A 13194-nucleotide genomic window follows, 5' to 3' on the forward strand; every position below is an offset into this window, starting at 1 on the left:
ATGTTGGCAGCATGGGGGAACTGCATGATGTTAATTTTCACTAATTTTGCCAAATGCTAGCATGATAGTAGGGTTGCCACCTCATCCCTTTAAACCTGAACACATATTAATTACACAGGTTCTGTTGCTGATTAAGGTGGTAATTAAACTCACTTAGTGCCTTATCTGCATTAAATTAACCTCAGAACCTGTATAATTATTGTGTGTTCAGGTTTAACCCCTGGTTCACATCTGTGTGGATGGTGCCGCTGTGGATTCACACAAAAATCCGCACATAGGAATGTAGACCCGCGGGCGGGTGCCATTAGTTCTAATGGCACGCCACCCGCACTGGAAATCGCAACCATACTGGAAACCGAGGTTCCCGTGCGGGCTGCGTTTTCCAAAGAAGTGCAGGGACTTCTTACCTGTGTGTCCAGGGGCATGGGAGTCCATTCAAATTCATGGGCTCTCGTGCCCATGCAAAACGCGGCCCACAGGAACACGAAGATGTGTCCCTAGCCTTATGGAATGAGGTGGCAATCCTACATGATCGTAATGCTTTCATGTGGGACTGCAGGCCAAATTAGTACACTGAGCCCCACACCAGAAGGATAAAATCTTTTTACCGCTACTCTTGGGTCCCATATGACATCACAACCATCCTGAGATTCTGGCGCTTGAAAAGCACGGCGTTCAAACATTAGATATACTGCTATTTGTAAATGCTATAACTTTCACGCAAACCAATTAATTTACACGTATTGGGATGTGTTTTAGCAAAGACATGTCGCAGAATACATTTTGGCTTAAATTTATGATGAAATTTAATTTTTTAATTTTTTTTACTGGACATGTTTATTGGCAGAAAGTCAAAAATATTGTTTTTTTCTCAAAATTGTCGGTCTTTTTTTATAGCACAAAAGATAAAAAAACGCACAGGCAATCAAATACCACCAAAAGAAAGCTGTGGGGAAAAAAGGAAGTACATTTCATCTGGGTGCAGCATTGCATGACCGCGCAATTGTCAGTGAAAGTAACGCAGCACCGTAACTCAAAAAATGGCCTGGTCAGGAAGGGGGGTAAATCCTCAGAAGGGCAAGTGGTTAAAGGGACACTTTATATTTATTTTTGTTTATCACTGCTTGTTCCATCTGACTCCCCATGCTTCAGCCTCCTGGGACACATCACATGGCAATTTTAATTCTATGTGCAGTTGCATATACTTCTTGGTATTTGACTACCTAAAGTGCATCTGTGCTCACACTATATAGATAATTTACATATCCTTAAAGTGGTATTAAAGAGATTCTAAAGGTTCTTTTTTTTTAAAATTACAAACATGCTATACTTACCTGCTGTGTGCACTGGTTTTGCACATAGCAGCCTGGATCTTCTTGGGTCCTCCACAGGCTCTCCTGGGGGCATGGGGGCACCCGCTACTCCGTGTGTTCATTCACAGACAGAGCTGCGGCTTGGCCCCGCCACTCTCTCTCCTCATTGGCTGAATGGCTCAGCCAGTGAGGAGGTAGAGACCTGGAACAGCCGAAGCTGTCATTCACATCGCTGGATCACAACAAGCTTTAGGTAAGTATTGAGGGGAGTAGGGGCACTGCTGTGCATGGAAGGATAAATATATATATATATATATATATATATATATAAAGCTGTGCTAATAAGAACCACAATAAATAATCAATAATAAAAAATGAGGTGTAAAACATATAGCAGCTGAACACCAAAATCCTTATACTAGGCAATCAACAATAAATACATTAAAGTGCAGCGCTTAAAAGCTACAAATAATGATAAGAAAACAGTGAAAAATGTGTAAAAAAAAAAGTCCTTCCAAAAAGAAAAGAAAAGTCCCAGAGGCTGTGATGAAACAAAAGAAAACCAAGGACAGTTGTCCTGTCACCAACCACTACTACAGAAGGCTTACCAGAAAGGCATGACCCCCTGTTAAGAGTGGTCAATCACGCTTTGTTAAACAATCCAGAAAGCAGGTCACTGGAATTCTCCTCCAGATCACCAAAACAGCAGATAAGGATCTTCCAAACAATGGACCTTAATTAGGGTAGCTAAACCATTCAGGATAAGGCTTGGACTCCTAGTGGAAAACATGCAAAGAAGGACCGCTCCACATAGTGTAAAACCATAATCACAACATTTATTTAAAGTATGGTTGTACTCACATGTAAGCTAACATCATTAGGCATTGATAAAAATAAAGGAGGATATCCGCAAAAAACGGCTGACGGGCTGGCCCCACTAACGACGTGATTATCTGCCGATTTTTCGTGCGGACGAAAATTCGACCGATAAACGACCCATCTATAGCCTACATTATCCTGAATGGTTTAACTACCCTAATTAAGGTCCATTGTTTGGAAGATTCTTAGCTGCTGTTTCTGTGATCTGGAGGAGGATTCCAGTGACCTGCTTTTGTTTAACAAAGCGTGATTGACCACTCTTAACAGGGGGTCATGCCTTTCTGATAAGCCTTCTGTAGTAGTGGGTGGTGACACCACAACTGTCCTTGGTTTTCTTTTGTTTCATCACAGCCTCTGGGACTTTTTAGTTTATTTTTAGAAGGACTATTTTTTTTAACACATTTTTCACTGTTTTCTTATAATTATTTGTAACTTTTTAAGCGATTCAATTTTATGTATTTATAAAGGTAAAAAAAAAACCTTGAGCCTTTACAACCACTTTAAACCTCAAAATATAATATTTTGTAGCTTACCAATCATTACCAATCTTTCTCTAATGACAGTACTGCTACTCTCTGAGCAGCTCATATGGAACTAGATGGCAGGAGAGAAGGTGGACACCAAGCTGCTCCGGCGGAGTCAGGCATCAGGGGTGACTAGCTGATATGAGCCATGGTTTAAAGAATATTTCATATTCCTGATATGTGCCTGCTGTACCATGTACTTGTATAAAAAACGTATCCTATTCTCTTTGTATTGCTTCCTTTGTGTGAAATGCCTGTTGTTCCTGCCAGTCCCTCTGCCTTCCTTTTAAAAACTGACCACACTAGGCAGGACAGCACAGCTAAGTTCTCTAACTTTGCTGGAACTCCGTGCACTCTCCTCCAATGATCAGACTTGTGCTGACACACTCTCCCCTGCACAGCTAATTCACTGGGAAGATCAGTGTACTTCTGTTTTTCCTCCCCTAGCTCTTACACAGCTGAGAATAGAGTATGTAAAACATTTTTAAAAAAGGGAATAGCAAGGAGTATATACTGATTTTTTTATATCTATACACAGATGTTTTGCCTTTCTTTTCTATTTTAAACTGAACAGGTTGTTTTACAAGGTGAAGGTTTACGATCACTTTAATGCTGAGAAGGGCCAGACATCTGCATCTTGGCCATGAGTTGGTTAGGACACCTGGGGCCCATCTAAAGGAGCAGAGCTGTCACTGCAATCAATACTACAGTAAATGTCTATATTTCTGCATTTTACACACTGATCTAAGCAGCGTTATGACAGCATATTGCAAGTGACAGGTTTATGAATAGTAGAATATAATTTTAGTAAATGTTTATAAAATACATAATATCCTAAAACATGTATCTAAAAAAAAGATAAAGAGAGATGTTCTTTTTAGAGAAGAAGCACATGGAAAGGATTATTTTTCCCCTGTGGTTCTATTCAGATTAAATACAGCCACTGAGTACAACGTCATCCATATGCAGTGTTTGTGTATATTTTATTGTGAGTGGGATATGTTTTGCTGGCAGCTGACGTGTTTTATTGATTTGTCACAGGGAGATTAAATCCTGAAATATTTAGACAGTAATAAGGTAGACCAGTGCCTGAGCCAATGCTGTGTAAGAGGGACTGCGCACTATAAAATTGTTCTCTTTGTCATGCAGTGCAGAGCCTAATACACACAGAGGGGATTAAAATGACAAAATCAGTATTAGCAAGATTAGGGCAGCTTTTCCAGGTGTGTTTTAGGCATATGTAACTCAGTATGAATATCATCTTGGTATAGCATGGTATAATCCAGTATGTAAGAGGAAATTTCAATAGCAACTTTTCATGGCTGAAATCTTGTTGAGTACATCATTATCTTTCCATTTAGCAAAAAGTAATGTTAAAAGGAAAGTTGTAACTGGGATTTATTTTTTTAAAGCATTGGCAATGAACCAGCTTCATATAAAATTCCCTTAAAGTTAAACAACATGAAACATGAACATTTCCCATTTAAAGGACTTAGGGAGGCACAAACCACATGCTGAACGGCTCTGATTTTTATCCTGGCTCTCACCATCTGCACCTGCCTGCCCAGCTATCTGAATCCTTACAACTGTCAATCATTATGTTCTGCAGGTACTGTATAAGTAAAAGAACAATCATTAAAGTGTTACTAAACACATTACCACTCTGTCATATTTTTTCAAATGTACTGTAGATATGGCAATACATTCAATCCAGGTTAGACTGGTTATAAATCATTAGTTTAAATACCTCATTTTCTCAAGTTGTTCACACTGCTTGAAAAAAAAAAAAAAAATCAGCTGCTACAAATACTTTAGTTGCTAACAATGAATAAAAGGACATTTCCCTGTACAGGGATTCAGCGCTGTCCCCATCTGAACCAGTTCTTCGCTGCTCTTTAGGTCCCCGGTGTGGTCACGTTTACTATGGGAAGCCGGCTGTGATTCCTTGTAGCTTAACAGACGGATTCCTCCTGCTGTGCATGTGTGAGCTGTGCTTCGCTTTGCGAATGGTCCTTTGGGGGGGAGAACTTCTGGTCTGGACTTGCCGCCATGATCCAAGTGGGAGTAGATATCTGTGAAAGCCAGGTACCCATCCCCCCCCCTCAAAAAAGTGGCAAATATAGCAGAGGGGGAGGGGGAGGAGGACATAAAGTGGAACTTCCCCTTTAGCTGCACCACCCGCACAGAGGAATGCGGACCGGTGTGCGGGTGCCATTAATTCTAATGGCACGCCGCCCGCACTGGAAATCACAATCATACTGGGAACCGAGGTTCCCGTGCAGGTTGTGTTTTCAGAAGAAGTGCTGGGACTTCTTCCCTACATGTCTTGGGGCACGGGAGTCCATTCAAATGAAATTGTGGACTGCAGGAAGTAGGATATGTGAATAAGGGGTTAATGTACTGTGATCATATGACGCCATTTACTTGCTCCACATCGCACTAAGAAATGGGTGAATGGAGAAAGCTGTAAACTCCTGAGGCAGCCTGCAGATGTCACTGAAGGAACTTTCATTTCATCAGCCAGGTATTTTAAACTAAGAAAACTATGAATTAATTAGTAAAAGCTTCAGCCAACAGGTAGAGGACATCATTTTATATTATAATGCACAACAAAACATTCTGAGTTTAATGACACTTTAAAATATATATATTTGTGGTTGTAAATCTTAGACATAAATTATGAACAAAGTATGCCCCTCTATAGTGTGTACTTGTGTGAGTTCCAGCAAATTGACAGCCTCAGCTCTGTTCCTGTGAGCTGTGTGGAGGGAGGGGTGTGTGTCCCTTCCCTCCAATCATCTCTCAGAGCTGTTCTCACTGAGCTCCGCAGAGTGTAACTTCAGCTCTCAGCCCTCTTTTTTGACAGCTCTTCAAGCTTTATAAATTCAACACTTTCAACTGTGCACCACCTGAGGCCAGTCACTTCACTTGTTAATTTAAATTGAAATGTCATTAAAATATTTTTTAAATTTGCATCTTTCACAAAAATAACATTTTTAATCTTGCCGTTAAGGTCCTTGTACTGGCATTTTATGTTTTAGAGTGCTCTGTCCCTGTCTCTCATTTGTGCTCTTTTCTTGTCACCCTGTCAGACTGGCTTTCAATGAATATTAGAGTGGTCATCATCACACATTGCACATACATGTTCCTCTGTTACCACTGTTGTCAACATCAGAAAACCTACCCTGAGAAATGGCATGCCTCAACTATTGAAACTCACTTCTTGTTGTCCTACCAGTACACAGGCTATCCCCACTTCAGTCTATCATGAATGCTGCTGTCAAACCAACGCTTTCTGCCAATCCCTCCGCTAGCTTCTACCCACCCAACGCATAAAATTCAAAATACTAACTACAACATACTAAGCCATTCACAACTCTACCACAAGCTACATCATCAACTTCATCTCAAAATCTCAACCACACTGTCCTCTTCATTCCTTCCAAGACCTTTTGCTGTCAAGTTCCCTTGTCACCTCCCATGCTTATCTCCAGGATTTCTCCAGAGCCTACCTTCCTATGAAACTCCCTACCCCAATCTATCCAGCTATCACCAACTCTGTCCACCTTCAGGCGATCCCTGAAAACTCATCTTATTAGGGAAGTCTATTCCACTTTTTTTTTTGTTTCGGATAGAGTGGAGAAGGATTAGAACACCTGTCAGGTTCATATTGCTGTCTGTGTCTCCTGTTAGGGAGATTAACCCTCTCTATTTGTCCTGTTGACTGTTATCACCAAAACTGGAAATTAAAGAAACTGCCAAACATTGGGTTGTCACCAGAACAGAAATAGAGGGGAATCTTCCAATGGGGGCATTAGTTCAAGTGACCCTGGTCATGCAGTTGGGAGATTCTCTCATGTTGGAGAGATTTCCTCTCACTTCTTGTTTTGGCTATGGGACAGAAAGGGAAGAAAAATCTCCCTAAGGCCCCTTGCACATGGGCGTCATAATTTACTGATGTTTACTCAGGAACTTGTGACATCTGTGTGCAAGGGGCCAAAAATTGTGTATTAAGAACTGAGTGATTAGTGAAAAGTATACCTTATGGCGCCACTCCAAGCTGTGGATGGAAAGAAAAGGATCACCCCACTGGGTGAGAAGTGAGAAGAGGGGAGCATGTGTCTGAGCGATTCCAGTGTCAACCAATACAAGTGAAGGGATGGACGCTGCTCAACCGACCCCAGGACTCCAATGTTGAGGAATGGCCTCAACCACCATTCTGGCCACGCCCTCTGATGCATTTTGCCCCACCCACCGGGGCTTGTTCACAGAGCCAGGAAATATTTAAGCATCATCGGCCATGAAAAAAAGAATCAGGTGTGTATATGTGATGATAGATTGATTTGAAAACTGGAAGACCAGAGAAACTGAATAGTAATGCTGAAATACAAGAGAAGAACCCCCCCCCCCAAAAAAAAGAACACCCAAAAAAATAGATATAGTATGAATGGAAAAAAAAGGGGGGGGAGGGAATCAGTCTCTAAAATTAAGCTTTATTCTGAATAAGGTAAAAATAGGTAAAAATAATAAAAGGCAACTATGTGTGATGTGTATGTGTGAAAAATAAAAACTGTTATAAAAGCAAAATTTTTGGAACTCTTTAGTCCTCATCAGGGACATCATGCAGGACAATGGAAATGGGGGAGGGGAGGAGTGGGGAAAGGGAGGGAATGTGGAGAAAGGAAGAGAGGGGAGGGAAGGAAGAGGGAAAAGAAGGGAACCTGAGTAATGTTGAGTATAGGCGAGTAAAGGTGTGTAAACATATAAAAGAGTAAAATTCTTCTTCATTGCGATTTTTGTAAAACAAACACACACACACATATATATATATATATATATATATATATATACTCACGTGAACAAGTCAACTAGTAAACGTGAGTAAATTACTGCACTAAAATAAACAAGATTTGTTTTACTGCTCTGTACTCAACACTGTATTACTAAAGCAGACCATAGACGTGGGGAAAATCGGCCGTTTTTATTTTTTAAAAATCGTAAATCGGTCGTTCAGACGGCACACGTTGCCACTAATTTAAAAAAAAGTTGGCGGGTTTTAGTCCTGTCTACGGCCATCAATTAATATAATAGCCGTGTCCCTTGCATAGAAACCCGCTATTATATTTGACAGAAGAAACAGATTATGCAGAAGAAGAAGAAGAAGAGAAACAACATTGTATCTATTTGTACTTGAATAGAAACATCTGTATCTGAAATGCATACAAATAGATACAATGTTGCAGCTTTTCTTCTTCTGCAAAATCTATTTAACCACTTGCCTACCAGGCACTTATACCCCCTTATTTACCAGGCCAATTTTCAGCTTTCAACGCTGCCGCACTTTGATTGACAATTGCGCGGTCATGCAACATTGTACCCATATGAAATTTTGATCATTTTTTTCTCACAAATAGAGCTTCCTTTTGGTGGTATTTTTTCGCCACTGGGCGCTTTACTTTTTTGCGCTATAAATAAAAAAATTGCAAAAAATTTGAAAAAAAAAAAAAAGTTTCTTTGTTTCTATTAAAAATTTTTTCAAACAGGTATTTTTTCTCCTTCACTGATGTGCGTTGATGAGGCAGCACTGATGGGCACTGATAGGCGGCACTGATAGGTAGCACTGATGGGCACTGTTAGGCAGCACTAAAGGGCACTGATAGGCAGTACTAATGAGGTGGCACGGATAGGCGGCACTGATAGACAGCACTAATGAGGTGTCACGGATAGGCGGCACTAATATGCAGCACTGATAGGCGGCACTGATAGGTGACACTGATGATGGGTACTGATAGACGGCACTGACTGGCATCACTGCTGGGCACTGACTGGCAGCACTGACTGGCACAACCCCTGGGCACTGACTGGCGACACTGACTGGCAGCACTGCTGGGCTGCACTGGTGGGCAGCACTGGTGGGTGGGCACAGGTGGGTGGCACTGGTGGGCACAGGTGGGTGGGCACAGGTGGGTGGCACTGCTGGGCACAGGTAGGTGGCACTTCTGGGCACAGGTAGGTGGCACTGCAGAGTGGCACAGGTGGGTGCACTGCTGGGCACAGGTGGGTGAACTGCTGGACACAGGTGGGTGATCTGCTGGGCACAGGTGGGCGGAGCTAGTGGGCGCACTGCTGGGCACAGGTGGGCGGAACTTGCGGGTAGCACTGCTGGGCACCGATCATCAGGGCACTGATCATCAGTGCCCTGATGATCGGTGCCAATCCCCGCTCTGACAACTGCCGGTTCTCGGCAGTACTTTCCTCACGATCTGACAGCGTGAGGAAAGTGCAGCCGAGAACCGGCACTTGTATTTCCCTCTGATCAGCGTGTCATTGGACACCGATGATCAGGTGGTAAAAGGCCGCTGTGATTGGCCTTTTACCACATCACGTGATCAGCTGTGTCCGTAGGACACAGCGATCACGGAGATCTCCGGGTGCGCGCCCCAGAGCGCGTTCTGGGAGGACGTCATATGACGTCCACTCAGAACTGGCCGGCCGCAGTGTAGCCGTCATTCGGCTATCTGCGGTCGGCAGCTAGTTAATCTTCTCCTCTTTTCTTCTATTCTTCTTCTTGATATTCTATTTCTTCTCCTGCAAAATCTATTTCTTCTTTTTCTTCATAGTCAATTTATTGTCAAATCGGCCAGAAGAACGGCCGATTTGACCATAAATTATAGCGCAAATCGTCCGATCTAACAAATCGTCCCAGGATTTTCCAGCTTGGACGATTTTCAAAATCTCTTAAAATTAAGAAAAACGGCCAACATTTTTCCCCAATAACGGTACGAATATCGGCCGATTTTTCTAATTGGCCGATAATTCGGCAAGAAAATCGGAAATCTATGGCCGCCTTAAGCTTTACTCAGCTGTGTGCAATGTCCCATAGACAACAATGCATCTATTTTCAGATCAGTAAAAAAAAAAAAAAAAATTTTTTTTACTCCCGTGTGCAACAGGCCTAATGGGACACAGATGGCAAAAAAAACTGACAGGGGTTATAACCCTTATACTATCCATTAGATTGCAAACACTCATGAGCAGGGCCCTCTGAAGCCACCTGTATTGAATAGTATTGTAACTGTATGTTTATATTGTAAAGTGCGGCACAAACTGCTGTTGCTCTATAAATCATGTATAATAACAATAATAATAATAATGTAGCCTTTGCTAAAGCACATAAATGTACACAAGATGAAATGCAGCAACAGATTTTAAAAAATGATTTAAACAAGTATTTTATTAAAAATATGAATTGATGGTTGTTTATGATACACAGTGTGTAACCTAAGTAAATGTCATTCAGTTAATGTCTACTTGAATGGCCCTGAATATAAACCTCTGAAAATGTGCCGGCTGGTTCCATGTACTTCAAGCACTGCCCTTTCTTTGAGTTCACTGTAACCTTACTCATACATATTGGAGCAGAAATGACAAGCTGCACAGCACAGTCCTATGACAATAGCCTGCAATCTAACACAGAAGCCTACTAAATCTGGCTGCATTGGACTTTTTAAAAGTGAAATTGATGTAAACTGGGGAGGTGTTCTGAGCAAGAGAAAATCTAAACAATTCCCCCATCCACACTAAACAGCATAGATGGAAGACTACAACAACTTAAGCTGTCTGAATACCCAAACAGTGACTGCCTCTGATAGGATGCAGCCACTATTTAACTGTTCATTTTCAAACCAGCTCAGATTATTTTTAAATCAGATTATTTTTAAATCAGCTTTTGTCAAGCCAGTTGATGGTGCTGACAAGGACACCCACAATTCAAATTTATGTCAATTCAGAAGGAATCAGATGAAATTTGAGCCATCTATGGTCAGCTTAAAGTGATTCTGAATGGTCCAATTTTTTAAAATAAAATAACAAATATGTTATATTTACTTGCTCTATGCAATGGTTTTAGTTAGTATGATTTTTGATACATGGTAATGTATGTCGTTTGTTTGCACATGAATTCATATTCCACTCTAAACTGTTAGGTCATATTGCATTGAAGTTGGATTTGTACATGAACTCATGTCAGTAGTACATTTTTTTTTAATATATTGCGATTGCGATGCATTTGTTCAAGGAATAAATCCTTTACATATACCCAGTGAAGTGATTGGCCTCAGGTGATAGAGATTAAACAAATCCTCCTACATACGAGGTGGTATCAATAAGCTTTGAGACTAGTTTTGTAACATACCAACAGATGACAGCACAAGACTGCACAGGGAGCACCGACCTTCATAAGTCAGAGTGCCAAAATACATTGCCCTGTGTACATCTTGAGCTGTGCAACTGGTGCTATTTTGACCTTGTGCATTAACACTTCTACTATTTCATCATGGACAGCAAGTTAGAACAAAGAGCAAATGTGAAATTTTGCTTGAAACTGGCCAAATCTGCTACAGAGATATTTGACATGATTCAACAAGTTTACAGCGATGCTGCAGTGAATGGTTTGAGGTTTTTTAGTGGCACACGCGCTTCAAGAGCGGAAAAACGTCACTGGAAGATGACAAAAGATTTGGAAGACCTTCAACGAGCTCAACCCCTGAAAATGTCAAATCTATTCGGGAACTTGCACATGATGATCGCTGGAGAACAATCTACAACATTGTCTGTGTGTCATTTGGAACAGTCCAGGCAATCCTCATGTGTGATTTGAACATGCGGTTTGTTGCTGCCAAGTTCATCCCCACGCTGCAATGATCTCATTTTCGCACCACTCTACTCACCAGATTTGGCTCCTTTGGACTTTGCCCTCTTCCTGAAGATGAAGATCCAGCCCCAAGGTTGCCATTTTGACAACATTGTGGAGATAGAGCACAAACAGCAGAAGGTCCATGACACGCTTTGAAAAAAAGACTTCCAGGATACATTCCAGGGGTGTCAGGAATGCTGGCAGCCCTGTATTGATGTGCAAGAGGACTATTTTTAAAGTGATAGTGTGTAAATGTATATAAATCAAGTACTTTCTTTGAGATAGTCTCAAAACATTTTAATACCACCTCGTAAGTTGTACCTGTCTATCTGCAATAGTTTCTTCTCTACATCCCTTCAAAGAGCTGAATTTTAAAGCTTTCCTGAGAGTTAAAAAAAAGGGGTGCAAAGTGAAGTTACACTCTGCAGAGCTCAGTGAGGAGAGCTCTGAGAGCTGATTGGGGGAAAGAGACACCCCCCCTTCACAAAGCTCACAGGAACAGAGCTGAGGCTGTCAATCTGCTGGAACTCCATCCCCTGTCACCATTTTTCTCTTGGTGTCAGGAAATGTGTCAGTACATGCTGATAGCAGAAGATGGAAGCAGCAGACAGAAATAACACTCAGTGCTCTGCTTGAGACAAGTACACACTACGATATAGAGAGAGATGCTTTTTGCATAGTTCATGTCTGAGGATTACAACCACTTTAATGCAGAGAATGCTTTAAGATGAAAAAAAACTTCTGTCTTTACAACCACTTTAAGTCACATGCTTTCTAAAAGTAGCAGGAATTTCTCTTCCCTCCTACAGAAGACCAGAGAGGTAGGGGAGTGAAGGGAGGGTAAGCTTACATAAGGCGAAGGCTAGCAAGCATGATAGTGAACCAGTCACCTTGTCCTGCATGAGCAAAGCACAAGTTTACTTTAAAGGCATGCTAATGACTAGTTCCTTCTCTTGATGCATGCTAATACATAATCATTTTTCCTCCTGATACCCCAATTTCCACCCAAATCCCGATAAATACAGACAAGCTAAGTGCTATCTGTCCAGATTATTACAAAATTGTGCCTATATGACTGGAATATGTACAAAAGCCTGTAAACTCTTTTTGAAGCAGAGACCACCATAAATGACCTATATGCTGTATAAATGAATAAAGTCATGGAAATTTCTGTAGAGTAGTACAAAACTATACAGCAACATGGAATACTGAAGTGTTTTCCAAAATACTAAAAAAAAGTATTTTAGAAATACCTTTATAACTTTTGACAATATGAAATAATTTAGCAGTAAAGCTCAGACATCTGCTGAAAAGGACAGTAAAAGATTATCATAAATGAGAATTCGATGGTAAGTTAGCAGGAAGCTGACGCAACATAAATTGTCAGGAAGAAATCAACTTTAATATGCGCTGCAGTTTTGGGCACCCGTTCATGAAAAAAGACATTATGCAACTAGAAAGAGTTCAGCCAGCAAAAGTAATAGAGGTAATGGAGGATTTTACATAGAGCAAAGACTAGCCAAATTGGGCTTGCTTGCATTAGAGAAAAAGGCTCTTCTTCAAGGTCAGCAAAAAGGGATTTCAAGAGAACTTTTCATCCCATGAAATGTGCAAATGACACACATTCATCATTAGTAGTAGGTAGCAAATGCCATGCAAAGATTCTGTTTTCATTTACCCTTAAACAGTACGTAGGCTATATATGAAGGGTTAAAAACCTATCATTTGATTTCTTTTTTTTCCAGGGCAAATGCTAACTAAAACATTTCAGTGACTTAGGCAG

The sequence above is a fragment of the Staurois parvus genome, unplaced genomic scaffold (assembly GCF_062004578.1).
Source record: "Staurois parvus isolate SC_StPar_1 unplaced genomic scaffold, SC_StPar_1.0 ptg000131l, whole genome shotgun sequence".
In the NCBI taxonomy this organism is placed as follows: Eukaryota; Metazoa; Chordata; class Amphibia; order Anura; family Ranidae; genus Staurois; species Staurois parvus.